We start from the raw sequence: 16,801 nt of genomic DNA, 5'->3' as shown, positions 1-16,801 counted from the left end.
TGTGTCTCTGCCTTTCAAACTGGTCACCGTGATAAGTCTCCGTGCCATCTGTCCCCATACAAAGATATTATGTAATTGTTGACTGTATTCCCCACACTTTACATTTCATACCCCAGACTCCATGACTGAAAGTTTGTACCTTTTCATTTCTTTCATTTCATTTCTCTTTGTAGAGAGAGAAATGAAATTTCTCTGCTCCCCCAACCCCTATCCCTCTGGCAACTACCTGTTTATTCTCTGTATCTTTGAGTTCATTTGTTCCGCGTATAAGGGAAATCATATGTTATTTGTCTTACTCTTTCTGACTTATTTCACGTGGTATAATACCCTCTAGGTCCATTTATGTTGTAGCAAATGGCAAGATTCCATCCTTTTTTATGGCTGACTGATATTGCTGTGTGTGTGTGTGTGTGTGTGTGTGTGTGTGTGTGTGTGTGTGTACTGTAGCTATACTGTGTATGTCGACAACTTCTTTTTTTATAGTGTCACTGTGGTTGTTGTGGACAGCTTCTTTATCCATTTTTCTATCAATGGGCACGTAGGTTTGCCTCAATGTCTTGTTGTTCAGTCGCTAAGTTGTGTCCAGTTCTTTGTGACCCCATACTGCATCACTGCCAGGCTTCTCTGTCCTTCACCATCTCCTGGAGTTTGCTCAAACTCATGTCCATTGAGTCGGTGATGCCATCCAACCATCTCATCCTCTGTCAGCCCCTTCTCCTCCTGCCTTCAATCTTTTCCACCATGAGGGTCTTTTCCAGTGCATTGGCTCTTCGCATCAGGTGGCCAGGGTATTGGAGCTTCAGCATCAGTCCTTCCGATTGTAAATAATGCTACAATGAACATAAGCATACATATATTTTTTCAAATTAGTGTTCTCATTTTCTTCAGATGAATACCCGGAAGTGGGATAGTTGGAGCATATGTGTATTTTTAATTTACTAAGTAAGTGATGTTCCATAGAGCATTCAAGGAAGAGCCCAAAGAGCCCGAGGCTGAGAGTTGGTGTTGCCCTCGGGGGTCACTGCCGGCCAGTGGCAGGGTGGGCCCGGGCGTGTCCTGCCCGGGCGGTCCACACAGGGTGTGCTGTCCTGCCGCCCGCCAGAGCCTGTGCCTCCACAGCAGGCCTCTGAGGCAAACCCCACATTTGCTCTGAAGCGTCCTTCTATCTGGGCATTGGCAGAACTCCCAAACAAGTGGGGAAAGGCACCAGGAAAGTTCATCCTCAGATGAGCGGATCAGTTAAACATCAGACAGTAGGACGTTGTTCCATGAGGGGCTGTGGGACCTGTGTGGCTGCGTTCCCCAGCCACGCCAGACTCACCATGCAGACACTTCCCTGTGTCAAGGTCTTCCTGCTTTCAGGAACCCCATTTATCTTTCAACATAAATTGTTTGTTTTGAAAGTAGTGCTGATGCTAATAAAATAATACAATAAGATAAAAACACCAAAGATATACTAAATGTGCAGCATAACTTGGTAAATTAATAAAGCAGGGCAGGACTTCCTGGGTGCAGTGCTGAGGCCCTTGTGCTTCAGTGCAGAGGACACAGGTTCCATCCCTGGTCGGGAAGCAGATCCCACACGCCGTGCAGCACAACTTGGTACGACCCAAATAAAGAAATAAAGTGCTTCTTTTATTAAAAAGAGAATGGCATTGAAATACGTATAATATCATATATGAAATGGGTCACCAGTCCAGGTTCGATGCACGATAGTGGATGCTTGGGGCTGGTGCACTGGGACGACCCAGAGGGAGGGTATGGGGAGGGAGGAGGGAGGAGGGTTCAGGATGGGGAACACATGTATACCTGTGGAGGATTCATTTCGATATTTGGCAAAACCAATACAATATTTTGAAGTTTAAAAAAAAAATTAAAAATTGACTACTAAAAAAAAAAAAAAAGAATAGCAGTTCAGAAATGTCTTTAAGACTTTTTAGCATGCAAAACCAAAGGAATCTAAAGTGCATATTAGTTTTGTGCTAAAGATACACAATTTGAAAGTCCGTTTAATGAGCAAGGCATGCAGTGTGCACTACCAGGCTATATCAATATTTTATTTTAACTATATTAGATACTTCCATTTATAATGCATTAAAAGCTGTGTGTGTGTGTGTACACGCACGTGTTCAGTCATGTCTGACTCTTTGCGACCCCATTGACTGTAGCCTGCGAGGCTCCTCTGTCCATGGAATTGTCCAGGCAAGAATACTGGAGTGGGTTGCCATTTCCTTCTCCAGGGGATCTTCCTGGCCCAGGGATCAAACCCATGTCTCCTGCATCTCCTGCATTGCGGGCAGATGGTTTACCACTGAGCCACTAGGGAAGCTGTTCTAAGCTTTAAATGGCTCTAATCAGTTAGCTGAGATGAACACAGTACAAGTTTTCAAGTTTTAAAATTTATTTTGAGCATCACTTTTTTGAGTACTTTCTCAAAATATGGTAATCACCCTGTATTTGTACCACTGGGAGGTGCTGTCTGCTGTTTATTACGGATTAATAGTAGATGTTAGACTTGATATTTGATCTAAGCCTCAGTTCCTCCTTTTAAAATGAGGATAATATTATGTACTTAGCAGAATGCTCTTAGAATTAAATGAGATAATACATGTAGAATAGAGTAAAGCTGTCCCTGGCCTGCCACATGTGCTTGGTAAGTTGCATCTGTAATTAATAGCCATCAGTGGTGAAGAAAAGTGACCTACTCAACATCTTTTAGGTGGCACTGGTTTTTATCTACATAATTTCTCTAACGCAATGGTCTTAAGGCTAAGGTTTCTTTTGTACTTTCTTAAAGTTCCTCTCAGAGTTTTAATTTGCCAAATGTCGTCAGAAGCTTGTTGGTAGGTTGAAAGACTCTAAATTTCATTTTCCAGGAAAATGCATCCCTCAGTTACAGTACCAAGCCTACCAGTGATGATCAAGAAGTCCCAAAGGTCAATGCATAATTATACTTTATAATCAGAAAGTAGACAGTTACTTAAAACCTAAAATTGGACCAGACTGTTTTCTGAACTGAGAACCAGTTTTTGAATAAATGTTCAGCCACAGTTTAAATCTTGAATCTAGTTGGGAAGTGTGCGACACCTACTGTAACCCGCCAGCCCCTTGGACCACATAGTCTTAACTACATTAAAAAAAAATGCCTCCCAAAGTTTTTTAATATCGATATATTCATCTTTTCCTAAGACCATCAATTTAGAGATAGCAAAACATGACTGGACTCTTTTTTAACAACTTTTATTGTATTTTTCTTCTTAGAAAGTAATACATTAGCAAAATTTTAGAAAGTCTGATTTTGGAAAATGCAGAGAAGCAAAAAAGGGAGGGTGAAAATTGCCTACAACACATAGATAGAAAACATATATCTTAAAATTTTCATTATAGGCGTCTTTGTAGTCTTTATATATATATATATATATATTATACGCTATGAATATATTTTATATTATGTATACATTTGACCTATATTTCCAGTTTTTTAATATGTAATTTCAGTATATAAATTTACAGTAATTATTACTGTACATATTTTTTACCAGTTGTTTCATTTGTATGACTGACACAACTTTATGCCTATAATGTCCTTCTCTTATAATTGTAAAGTCAAGTGCATGGTGGATTGAGTCATATGTCTCTAGAGAATGTGTAAGCCAATCAGATCCTGAATATGTTCATTTGTTTCATAAATAAGTACTGTGCACTCAGGCCAAAGGTTTCCCTAAATAACTCATTTGTAACATATTTTTAATGTCCTGTGTTAGTTGCTCAGTAGTGTCCAACTCTTTGCAACCCCGTGGACTGTAGGTCTCCAGGTTCCTCTGTCCTTGTAATTCTCCAGGTAAGAAAACTGAAGTGGGTAACCATTCCCTTCTCCAGGAGAACTTCCCCACCCAGGAATCACACGCTGGTCTCCTGCATTGCAGGCAGATTCTTTACTGTCCAGGCCGTCAGGGAAGCCCTTTAATGTTCTATGGTAGATTGCATTTAAATGTATGATATAATAGCATCAATAAGAAATTATGAATAACAGTGTTGATTCCAGCATTTGCACTTACCACATATCTGACTGTCTGTTTCAGTTACAAAACCCTCCTCTGAGTCCCAGCTTCCTCATCTGTAAAATGAGGAGAGTATTGCCTGCGCTTCAGGGTTGTTTGTAAGGATTAGAAAAATAGGTCTTACCTGTCGTTCCTATCCCATTTCATTAGGCAAAATTATCTGGCTTTGTTGGAAACTGAGAAGTAGAAATTCATAGAATTATTATCAGTTGTGAATATGCATAAGTATGGAAGTGTTCAGGCTCACCACTAGCAGGGGAATACACATTCTATTAACAGTTTATGAATGCACTTGGGGTTGGGGGGGTGGGGTTCATTTACTACTATATTGCTAGCATCCAGAACATCATCTGACACTCATTCTCTGAAGTATCCTCTGAAGGAAGGAATGAAGAAGTGAATGAACAAAATATCAAATGTTGAGCAAGTCATTGAATTTTGCAGGACCTCAGTTTCTTCATTAATATAAGGAAAAGACCATATTTAAACTATGTTGATGGAAGTAGAAAGAGGAATACTCTAAAACTAGTCCAACTGCCATGGATATTGAATAAGAAAACACATTTTATCTCCCTATTTGTCATTATCCTAACCATATCATCTTTAAAGTTTTCTGAGCCAGTGATATTCGTAAGTAGCACAGCAGAATATCATAGGTACGTTAAACTCAAAGATGGGGCCAAAACAAGAGCATTGAATTTTCTTTGCATACTTAGCCAGAATGAAACCAGGCCAAGAAATGGCCAGCAGGGAAAGGGGCGGGGCAGAGGCTAGGATAGAAGGAAATACAGTAGGAAGCCAAAACAAGTGACTTTGTAGTACAAGAGTGTTTATTATATTTGCTACGTTTTTATTTTGAGGTATAGTTGACTTACGGTGTTGTTGGTTCCTGATGTATAGCTGCCTGACTCGGTTCTGCATATGTGTATTTTTCATCTTCTTTTCCCTACGGTTTATTACAGGATGTTGAATGTAGTTCCCTGTGCTGTACGGCAGGATCTTGATGTTTATCCATCCCGTGTGTAACAGTTTGCATCTGCTAGTCCCAAATTCCCAATGTGTTTGCTACTTGATTAATAGTATGACTTTTACCAAGCAGCTAATCTTACTTGCCAGCAGTTCCGATTCGTCCAGTTTGTTATTTCTGCAGCCCATCTGTGGTATCGAGTGGGACAGGAGCTGTGATGTGGATTCTTGAGCAGATGAGCAGAGGTTAAGTGGCCACCTGCCTACACTCAGTGATTTGTTAATCAGTTACAGAGCCTGCTAGGAGCTGGGTCTCTGGCTCCAGGGTTGTATTCCTTTTCCATTACACGTGGCTCAGTGCTTCTGTCTTGTTCTAAAGAAGACGCTACAGGGGACACAGCCCTGTCCTGCTCCTGAAACAGCATCGTTACCTGACAGGCTGGTCTGCCAGGAGGACCACTGTTACCTTTTTTAGAAGGCTGGGGTTTAATCATTTTTTTTTTCCCAAGAGGAAGTAGCCATAATGGTGCACCAAAAATAACGCCTTAACTGCTAAATTCTACTTAGTAGGTGGTTTCCCAGAGATGATCCAATGCAATGAGTCATCACTCTGAGCATATTAGCACATTATTTCTCTTTTTCACTAACCCCTGATGCTTTTGGTTACATGTTTTTTAACCTTTAGAGCCTTTCTGGAAGGTTCACAGTCTTCATGCTATGAATATAAACTATCCCCACATGACCCTCTTTTTCTTCTGCTTCCACTTTTGAAATCGAAGGTAACCCCTGACTCAAGAGAACAGTCAGGATCATGACCTCAAATAAAAGAGCAACAGTTTTCTCCAGCTAGAAGTAGCTCTGTCTCACACCCAGTAATAATCAAGAATGTAAATTAATATAAATAAATATGTGCGACCCAGGTCAAGAAAACTATAGCACTTGATCGAGAGATACAAAAGATGTACCTCCATGTAGAGATTTGAATATTGGAAAGATACTACATTTTCCTGAATGAGAAGGTTGAATGTTCAAAAGGATGCAAGGACTTTCCAAATTAATTTATAGGTTTATGCAGCTTCAGTCAGAAGTCCAGTGGGATTTTCTAAAATATATTTGGAAGAGCTACACTGATGAAAGTAGCCAAGAATTGTTTATCAAAAAAAAGTTAAAAAGGAAACTTCTACCACCAATCAGTAAAATGTATGTGTTATGCAGCCAGAATAATAAAAACAATTTGGTTCCAGCAGAAGAAATGACAGACATTAATGGAACAGAATAGACAGCCCCCCAGAAAAACTCCAATCCAGAAAGTGTTATAATTCATCATAAATCACAAATCCTGGGAGGCAGAATAGCTGGTTCAACAAATGAGGTACAGTAACTGACCAACTCACTGCAGGGGAAAATGGTAATCTGATTAGATTCTCTCTGTTCTTTACCACAGAGCAAGTAACAGATGGCTTAAAGATTTATATATTAAAAATGAAACTGTAAAAGTATAAAGAAGCTATAGATAATACGGATGCCTCTAAAATGGAGCTAGACTTTCAAAGCATTAAAAACAAAGAAAAATGTTAACATATTTGACTATATAAAAATTGAAAGCTTCTGTTCATCAAAAAAATAAAGATGCTGCAAAGTTTCAGAGCATATGGTACACTTGGAGAAAATGTTTGCAAGGAGTATGACAAAGGCCTAACATCCTTAATGAATAAAGGGCTCTAAAAATTAATTGGGAAGCCACAGCACACTCCACTGGCACTGCACGACTTTCCTATCACATTATATATTAATACATGTCAGAGTGCAGCATAGCTTTTGTAAACAGAATACCATTCAGATGACATGAGTGAAAGAAATTCAGATCTCATTTTCCATTCACATAGTCTTCGTTCAAAGGCAGTTGAAGGAAACGGCACATTATGCCATAAATACTTCAGGACGGTTTGTCCACATTGACACTTCCATTTCCTAAAACGAAACCCTCGCTGGGCCACAGGGAGAAAAAAGGCGAGCTTTGTTAACCAGCGTTATTTCAACAAGCACATCCATATGGTAAGAACTTCCTCTGATGAGTCACCCACAGTTGTCAAACACCAACTTTCCTTTGTTTGACCCGAGCAGAAATAAAAGTCTGTGGAACCATAATACAAGAGTATGAATCATTTAATTGTGTTTTATTCCTATCTGAATTTGCATCCGTCACAAACCCACTGTGTCCACCATGAAAAATTGCATTCTTCAAATATCACTGAAAAAAAAATCCTGTTCAAATGCTTCTGTTCTGTCAAGATAGTCTGTGAAATTACTAAGGAATGTTGTGGGCTTTGCTTCCTGTGCTAAATTGTTAAATTATCACACATTATTGGATTCCAACCAAAATATTCTGGATAGGAATATTATATTCATACAGGATACTAGTTGTCTTGACCATTTAGAAAGGAATAAAGGGAAAGGATTTGAACTGTTCCTTGTCGTAAAACAGCAACTCTAAAAGGGTAGGTAGAAATGTGTCTACAAATAATATTTTTTTAATATGTCCTTGATTCTTTTCTTCATAGAGGCTTGAATCATACTCAGTCTCAGCTTTGTTTTGACGGCCAACCACTGTCTTGTCTTTTTATTCTTGTTCAAACCAAGGACTGTACAGCCAGGATTCCGATCCTGGTCTGAAGTATGATGCCATCTAAGTTTGTTTGAAAGAGACCTTTAGAGATCCCATCTTAACTGCTTCCATATAAAAAGAGAAAAGAAATGATAGTTTGATTTCTTCTAATTAGTTTGCTGTATTTTCCAATTTTTCTACAATACATGTATATTTCATAATCAGAAAAAAATTTATTTTTAAAGTAGCTGCCCATCATTAAACATATAAACACAAAAAGTAAGCCTTTTTAAAAAATTCAACTGGCTCTGAGGTCAGCAGAAATTTATCCTGAGAAAAGAAATGCTAACTTTTGTTGACTGATCACATTAATCTCTCAGTACTAGAGACATATAGATAAACCTCACTGACATCCTGTGGCCAGTGCCCATATTTGTATGCTAAGCAGATTTTTTTTTTTTTTTTAAGGAAAAAATGAGAAAATCGGTTTTCCACCATTTGGAGAGTATTTTTAACTAATGATTGAATCCAATTTGAGGATATTTTTGGATCATTTGTAATACTGTATGAGTGATACTTTTGGTTCCCTTTTGAGAAAAACTCCTTTTTTTTTTTTTTTAATAAGCCACTTCAACGAGTAGACACACATCTTTTGCAGAAATTTTCTAGTGATTATGTTACCCCAAAATCAACATTAAAACTTGCAGCCTTGGAGTATGCATCATTTTGCTGACAGCTGGCTGATGTCAGTATTAGAGTGTTTGCAAGAGAGAGCATGTGCATATGAGCATAGAGGTAATCATAATTATCTGCTCAGAGACACACCCACATGAGAGCCCATAAAACTCTCTTTGGCAGAAATTGTTGTGTCAAAGACAAGACCAGTGGATTCGAAGACTAAAAGGAAGAGTGGTTTGGAAAGCTACATTTTTCTTACCATAACTTTAAGTAATATTTGCTATTGGACTATGTCACTATTCAGTGGGCTTACTTTAGCATTTTCTGCCTTAAGCTCATTGTGTATTGCTTTGATGTCTGCCTATCAGACAGAGAAAACTTGACTCACGCAGGCCGCCTTGGCTCACACAGGCCGCCTTGGCTCACACAGGTAGTTTGTTTTCCGTGGTATATGTCGCTGCTTAATCACAGCACCTCTCCTACTGCACCTAGGCTGCCGTTGTTCAGTCACTGTTAGTCCAAGTGTTAGTCGCTCAGTTGTATCTGACTCTTGGCGACCCCATGCACTGTAGCCCTCCAGGCTCCTCTGTCCATCGAGTTCTCCAGACAGGAATACTGGAGTGGGTTGCTATTTCCTTCTCCAGGGGATCACACCTGCATCTCCTGGATTGAAGGCAGACTCTTTACCACTGAGACACCGAGAAAGCCCACTGCACCTAGGTAGCATTCCAGAGGCATTCTCAGCCGGGCTCACAGCCTGTTACTGTCATCAGTCACACTGGACAAGACGCACTCTCTTTGCCTTCCTAGATGTGCAGTAGCTCCATCCCAGTCTCTACTGGTGGTCTCCTCTTTAGATTATGCAGGGCTTCCCTGGTGGCTCAGGTGGTGAAGAATCTGCCTGCAATTCAAGAGACCCAGCTTCGATCCCTGGGTTGGGAAGATCCCCCGGAGAAGGGAACGGCAACCCACTCAGTACTCTTGCCTGGAGAATCCCATGGACAAGGAGCCTGGAGGACTGCAGGATTGAGAGACCAGCACTCAGATACGCACTTGCCTCAGCCAGTTAAGTTGACCGGGCAGATTAAACCACAGGCGATGCTCTTTCCCTGGGCTAGAGGTATACAGTTTTACAAAGTCTTTTGCTAAAACGGAGTAATAGCAAATTGAATTTAGGTGTGAGGAGGGAGCTACTGAGTGTCTAGTCCCTTATTGTCTAGAAACAGTGAGTTACTAGGAAAACAAGCATGAACTTGTCTCTTTGGACCACTTTCATTCTTACTGTTTTGAGAGATCTCGTTTGTTTACAAAAGACCTCTGAAATAACAAAGATACTTTTTAAAAAATTAGTCTTTTTTTTTTTTTCCTTTTACTATAACTTCTTGTACTGGGTCTCCTGGGTAGGGTCACCAGCCACCCTGGTTTGCCTGCGACAAAGAGGTTTCCCTGGATACAGGATCTTTAGTGCTAAAAGTGGAACCATCCTGGGCATACTGGGTCACTTGATCACCCTGTTCGTGGGTGCTCCCCCACATGGCCAGTATTGAGGAACAGAGGTACCAAGATTCCCACCCAGCCAGCTCCCTCATGTAGGTTTTCTTTCTCTCCCAGGAAGGCACAGTATAAAAAAAGGCTATGAATTGTGGGACAGAATGATTTTATTATGTGATATGATGAGTTTCTAGTTTGGGTAAGTGATGGTTCTAGTTCACATTTCTGCAGAATGAAGGTAATTGGTAAGCCCTGGCATCTGGTCCCATCACGTCATGGGAAATAGATGGGGAAACAGTGGAAACAGTGTCAGACTTTATCTTTGGGGGCTACAAAATCACTGCAGATGGTGATTGCAGCCAGGAAATTAAAAGACGCTTATTCCTTGGAAGGAAAGTTATGACCAACCTAGAAAGCATGTTAAAAAGCAGAGACATTACTTTGCCAACAAAGGTCCGTCTAGTCAAGGCTATGGTTTTTCCAGTGGTCATGTATGGATGTGAAAGTTGGACTGTGAGGAAAGCTGAGCGCCAAAGAATTGATGCTTTTGAACTGTGGTGTTGAAGAAGACTCATGAGAGTCCCTTGGACTGCAAGGAGATCCAACCAGTCCATCCTAAAGGAGATCAGTCCTGGGTGTTCACTGGAAGGACTGATGCTGAGGCTGAAACTCCAATACTTTGGCCACCTGATGCAAAGAAGTGACTCATTTGAAAAGACCCTGATGCTGGGAAGGATTGAGGGCAGGAGGAGAAGGGGAAGACAGAGGAGATGGTTGGATGGCATCACTGACTCGATGGACATGAGTTTGGGTAAACTCCAGGAGTTGGTGATGGACAGGGAGGCCTTGGCGTGCTGCGGTTCATGGGGTCGAAGAGTCGGACACGACTAAGTGACTGAACTGACTGAGCCCAGTTAGTAATTAAAGCCTGGTAGACTACAGTCTATGGGGTAGCAAGAGTCAGACATGACTTAGCAACTAAACCATCACCAATCAATCTCTGGCACTGCTTTTGCCAAGTGTTCCTGGTAATCTCTGATAATCCTTTCTGTGTCTCCACATGCCACCGATCACCCTTGCCCCAAATGATCTTCCAGCATGTCGTCATTAAAGTTTTTCAATACCAAGCCCAACTTAAAATACAGTGCATATTACAGCTCGAATTTCCATAAGGAGGAAGAGAATGACACAGGCTCTGTAGTTATATGAAGAGACAGAAGACCGCCTTCCCCAGGGCACTGAACCTGAGATGTCTGCCTATAAAAGCAGCTTATCGTTCATGGTGAGAGAGGTGATTCCATGGGAAGTCCCAGATCCTGGACTCACCTCCAGGTTCCTAGTAATTGGTAATACTAATACAAACGCTTTACCCTTGCAAGTTAGCACATCTCAGCTTTGACTCAGACCTCTTTTCCTGGTTCTCAAGCTTTGTTTCAAATGCAAAGTTGTAGTAGTACTTGCTAGTTGTCTGACTTCAGGTTAGACTGAGGATGAAAATGCAGTAATGCAGGGAGTAGCCTAGCCTTTAGAAATGCTCAGGTACTGATCATCTCTCTCCTGCTTTAAGAACTCCCCTGATGGACTGCCCTGGTGGTCCAGTGGTTAAAAATCCCCCTGCCAATGCAGGGGACTTGGGTTCAGTCCCTGGTCTGGGAAGATCCCACGTGCCACAAGGCACCTGAGCTCATGTACTGGCCCTACTGGAGCCCGCATGCCTTAGAGCCCCTGCTCTGCAACGAGAGAGGCCAGCACAGTGAGAAACCCACGCGCTGCAACTCAAGAGTAGCACGTGCTCTCCGCAACTAGAGAAAGCCCGTGCGCAGCGTCACAGACCCAGTGCCACTAAAAATAAATGACTAGTAAATTAGTTTTTTTAAAAAACCTTCCCTGATGAGCAGAGTGATTAGACAGCAAGAGATAAGGGAGGCACCAGGTGAGTAACTAACATGTTATTTGGCAAGAAAAAGTCTTGGAAATTACATGAAATAAATACTTGAATCCCAGACACAGAATGAGACAAATTTTGTTTGTTGTTCCTATTGGACCAAAACATGCCAGCCCAGCCTTCTAATTTTAAAGGTAGGAGAGGTGTTGTATTTAATAACTTGAGGAAGGAAGTCTTATGGACTGAATGTTTGTGTCCCTTTCAAAATTCAGATGTTCAAGCTCTAACCCCTAATTTGATGTGATTTGGAGATGGGGCCTTTAGGAGTTAATTAGAGTTAGATGAGGTCATGAGGGTGAAGCACCCATGAGGAGATTAGTGCCCTTCTAAAAAGAGACACCAGAGAACTTGGTCTCTCTCTCCATCAAATGAGTGATGCAATGAGAAAGTGGTCTGCAAACCAGGAAGAGGGTCCTCATCAGAAATCGATCATGTTGGCACTTTCTTCTAGGACTTCTCAGTCTCCAGAGCTGCAGGTTATCAACTTCAGTCATTTAAGCCACCCAGCCTACAATTTTGTTATATCAGCCCAAGTACCCTAAGACTAGGAGAAGAGAAAGACAATTCTTTCATTAAATAAGTGTATATGAGAAATAATAGTTTCTGGCAAGTGATAGATACTCAACATTTGTTCAGATGATTAGACATGACTTTTTTACATCTTAATGACTGCTTAGGCTTTCTTAGTCATGTATAAAATTGACTAAGTCAGTAAAAATATTAATTGGTAAGTTTTGTAATGTTTCAGAAATCTCAAGTGTTTGGGTGAGCTCTAGTTTAATTGGCCATTTTGAATCGAAAACTATTGGAGTTTTCCTCTCTCTCTCCCCCTCTCTTTTTCTCTCAAGGAAGTTACTCACAGTCCACTAAATATGAGCCCTCTGTGGAGAAATAAATTATTCACAGCTGGTAACTAGTGAAAATGAATTCAGCTATTTACTTGTAAGGAAATGACCAGGCTGAGTGTCCCCTGCTGTGCACAGACATGGCAGCACCCTGTAGCTTGTGCTCATCTGGTTTTTGCTGTCAGGAGTACCTCCCTTACCCACACAACTTCATCTCAGCTTCTTTTTGCCCCAGTCCTTCCTTTTTTATTACTTGGCCTTTTCTTTTTTTTTTCCTCCAGCCCTTCTTCCTCTCTGGGCTGGCTTTCTTCAACCTCCTCTTCCCCCTCCACACCCTCGTTAATCCCTCACTCTCTGTTTCGCCTTTGCTTCCCTTTCTGCACTTTCCCCTTTCTTTGTCTTCCAAGGAGCCCATCCCTGTCCTGCATGCCTTGATGAAGTAAGCCCGCTAGGGCAAAAGTTCTCCCCCCACAGGCCTCTGCTGCTTCTCTGCTGGTTTTGGCAGGCCGCGTGGTTTTTAAACACCCACTGTTTGCAGATACTGCCTAGCCCCACAGAGCAGGTAAAGCATAAATGGATACAGCGGTAGAAATCAAATCTGGTTTCGGCTCTGACTGTGTATACATCTATTCACACATACGTATCTGTGCAAACACACATGCTCACACTTGAATTACCCAGAGATGAACCAAGGAAGTGAATTTGGAGACGTGTGAGACTGCACCTTATGGAAAGACTAGAGAGGAAAGCCTTCTTGATAGAAGAAACAGTAACCATTCAGTATGTATTTAATGAGTGCCAATTATGGACAGAAAGTTATGTGCCCTAGATATAGAAGCAAGTAGAGGTTGATCCTGTCCTCGGGGAGCTTCTGGTTTGGCTGTAGAGACCAACAAGTAAATGAGGTAGAAGTGGTTAGCCCAGGAATGGGGAATGAAGAAATGAGATGAACAGATTAAGTACGTGCAATATATGGCAAGTATATGGCAAGCCATGTTGGCGACTTTTCCTTCCGATTTTAAAAAATAACTGATGCTCAGGACTTCACTGGTGGTCCAGTGGCTAAGACTCAACATTCCAATATAGGGTGCCCCAGTTTCAATACAGAGAAGGCAGTGGCACCCCACTCCAGTACTCTTGCCTGGAAAATCCCATGGACGGAGGAGCCTGTTAGGCTGCAGTCCATGGGGTCTCTAGGAGTCGGACATGAATAAGCGACTTCACTTTCACTTTTCACTTTCATGCATTGGGGAAGGAAATGGCAACCCACTCCACTGTTCTTGCCTGGAGAATCCCAGGGCCGGGGGAGCCTGGTGGGCTGCCGTCTATGGGGTCGCACAGAATTGGACACAACTGAAGCGACTTAGCAGCAGCAGCAGGTTCGATGTCTGATCAGAGGACTAACTCCCACAGGCCAAAATAAGACCCAGCACAGTCAAATAAAAATAAATGTAAAAAATGTTTAAGTAACTGATGCTCATGAAATAAGGCTTACCACATGGCCCAGTGGTAAAGAATCCACCTACCAAGCAGGAGACATGGGTACAATCCCTGGTTTGGGAAGATCCCCTGGAGAAGGAAATGGCAGCCCACTCCAGTATTCTTGCCTGAAAAATCCATGGACAAGAGCCTGGTGGACTGTAGTCCACGGGGTTGCAAAGAGTCAGACATGACTGAGTGACCGAGCACATACACATGCTCATAAATGCTTAGTACAAAATAATAGAAAAATGCAGGGGTGAAAAATCACCCATAATATCACCATCCATAGGAAAGCATTAGATAGTTTTCTGAGTGTCTTTTTTAATCCATAGACATTTGGGGGGTTTATTATATAACCCTAATCTGATAAATCAGGTATTTGGGGAGATTCAGATACTAGTAGATTATTCAGAACTTCTAAAGCACTTCTCTCCAAACGAGTACATGATTGAATATATGGGAGAAGAAATGTCTATCACTGAACTTTAATACCATGTACTTTCCATATATTTAGCCCTAAAGCAGTTTTCTTAGCAGTTTTTCTTTTTCGGTCCTGAATCTGTAATGTTTGCTTGGAAATATAATTTAACCACTTTTTAAAAACAGCTTTATTGACCTATAACTCACATACCATGCAATTCACCAATAACAATTTTATAGTTCAGTGGTTTTTAGTGCAGGGTATCCAGAGAGCTGTGCAACTGTCACCGCAGTGAGTGTTAGGAGTATCTTCATCACTAAAAAGAAGCCCCATACTTATTAGCAGTCGCTTCTCCTTTCCCCACAGGGCCCTGTCCTAGGCAACCACTGGTCTACTTTCTGACTCTCTAGATGTGTCTCTTCTATATAAATGGAATCACACAGCACGTCGTATTCCGTGACTCACTTCCTTTATTCGGCATAATGTTTTCAAGGGTCAGCCACATTATAGCAGCATTTCATTCCTTTTTATGACTGAATGATACTCCAGTGTATGGCAGTATCACATTCTGTTTAGCCCTTTATCAGTTGATGGACATCTGGGTACTTTCTTCTTTTTGGTTATTATGAATATGAATATGCTTTGTACATTCATGTACAATTTTTTTGTAAGGACATGTGTCCTTACAGTTTTTTGTAAGGACATTTCAGTACTCTTGGGTGTAGGTCTAGGTGTCATTTTTAACTTCACTGATAACAGCTTTAAAACTGAACATGAGTTACAAGTATAAAAGAGCAGACATTCTTCTGGGTAATATTTTCCGAAAGGTCATGTTATGAACATGGAAAATTCCTCTACTAGTCAAGAAAGATAGCAGTTAAAGCATAACTGCAGGTCAAATGCAGGTTACAGAGGTGTTCTGTAGGGTGATCCATGACACGCTCGTCTTTTTAGTACGATGAAAGTATTGTAACTAATAATACTTTGATCTTCCATTATGCATGAATCATTTCCTTCCTATAACAGACATATCACCATACATGTCTTGTCTGCTAGAAAACATATCCTACTTCTAAACATTACTTTGCACCGTCCATTGAGATTATGAATAATATTTACATGTTCTTTTAGTTGTTTGTTTTAAAAGGCATGTAGTCTGAAACTCGCTCCCCTTTTGTAATTTGACCCAAGAAAATTCACTTCACTGATAATGGTGAGCAAGTTTTTTGCTAAACTTACATTCAGAAGAGGAAAGGATATTGCCAATTCAAAATGAGTTAATCTGCACTAGGAAAATTTGACATTCGCTTTTTATTTTCTTGATGATAAAAGTGTTCAGCGTTTTAACAGATGTGCCTGCTAAGTCGCTTCAGTCGTGTCCGACTCTTTGCGACCCCAGGGACTGTAGCCCGCCAGGCTCCTCTGTTCATGGGATTCTCCAGGCAAGAATACTGGAGTGGGCTGCCATTTCCTTCTCCAGGGGACCTTCTCGACCCAGAGATCCAACCCGTGTCTCTTGCGTCTTCTGCGCTGGGAGGCAGGTTCTTTACCACTAGTACCACCTGGAAGCCCCATTACAGATGCGGAGAATATATAGTGACTCCAGAGGAAGGACTGTTAGGTTTGACTTGGGCAACCACCACACTGACAGACGTCCTCTTCCTTTCTTACACATCATGCTAAATATTTTACCTTATCATCTGTGAGTAATAGTGGCCAGAACAAGGAACATCTACCGTATGTAAGTCTGAGAAAGCTGCGTATTTAGCCGCTCTTCATTATGGGTCTACTATAAGCTGGACATTTTTACAGATGAAGCAATCAAGGTTTAAAGAGGCTCAATGACTTTCCTAAGGCCTTACAGGGAGAAGTGGCTGAGTAGGGGTTCACACCCAAAACAGTCTATCACCAAAGTCTATGCCCTTTCCCCAGTCAGCATATATTCTGAGAAATCAACATGGTAAAGGGCTGGGGGGAGTATTAAGGCTTGCATGTGTGCATGCTGAGTCGTGTCCAACTTTGTGACCCCATGGGCTATAGCCCACCAGCTTCCTCTGTCCATGGGGATTCTCCAGGCAAGAACCTGGAATGGATTACCATGTCCTCCTCAAGGGGCTCTTCCTGACTCAGGGATCAAACTCTCATCTCTTAGGTCTCCTGCACTGGCAGGCAGGTTCTTTACCACTAGCACCACTTGGAAGCCCATGTTAAGGCTTAACCTCTCACAAATTTAAGAAAGCCTTAGAGAAATCCTTGGTTTAAAAAAAAAACCCAAGGTCTACATTTATTTTGGCACAACGGTGATTT

The 16,801-nt window shown here is 41.4% G+C and overlaps 1 protein-coding gene across 5 annotated transcripts in view; it reads left to right on the top strand.

The window, feature by feature from the left end:
* The window catches only part of CDK6 (cyclin dependent kinase 6), a 261,465-nt gene that overhangs the window by 214,809 nt on the left and 29,855 nt on the right, over positions 1-16,801 (top strand). The gene's annotated exons all lie outside the window — the stretch shown is intronic.

The sequence above is a fragment of the Bos javanicus genome, chromosome 4 (assembly GCF_032452875.1).
Source record: "Bos javanicus breed banteng chromosome 4, ARS-OSU_banteng_1.0, whole genome shotgun sequence".
Classification (NCBI taxonomy): domain Eukaryota; kingdom Metazoa; phylum Chordata; class Mammalia; order Artiodactyla; family Bovidae; genus Bos; species Bos javanicus.
Note: the sequence above shows the minus strand (reverse complement) of the source record. Positions and strands in the feature narration are given on the sequence as shown.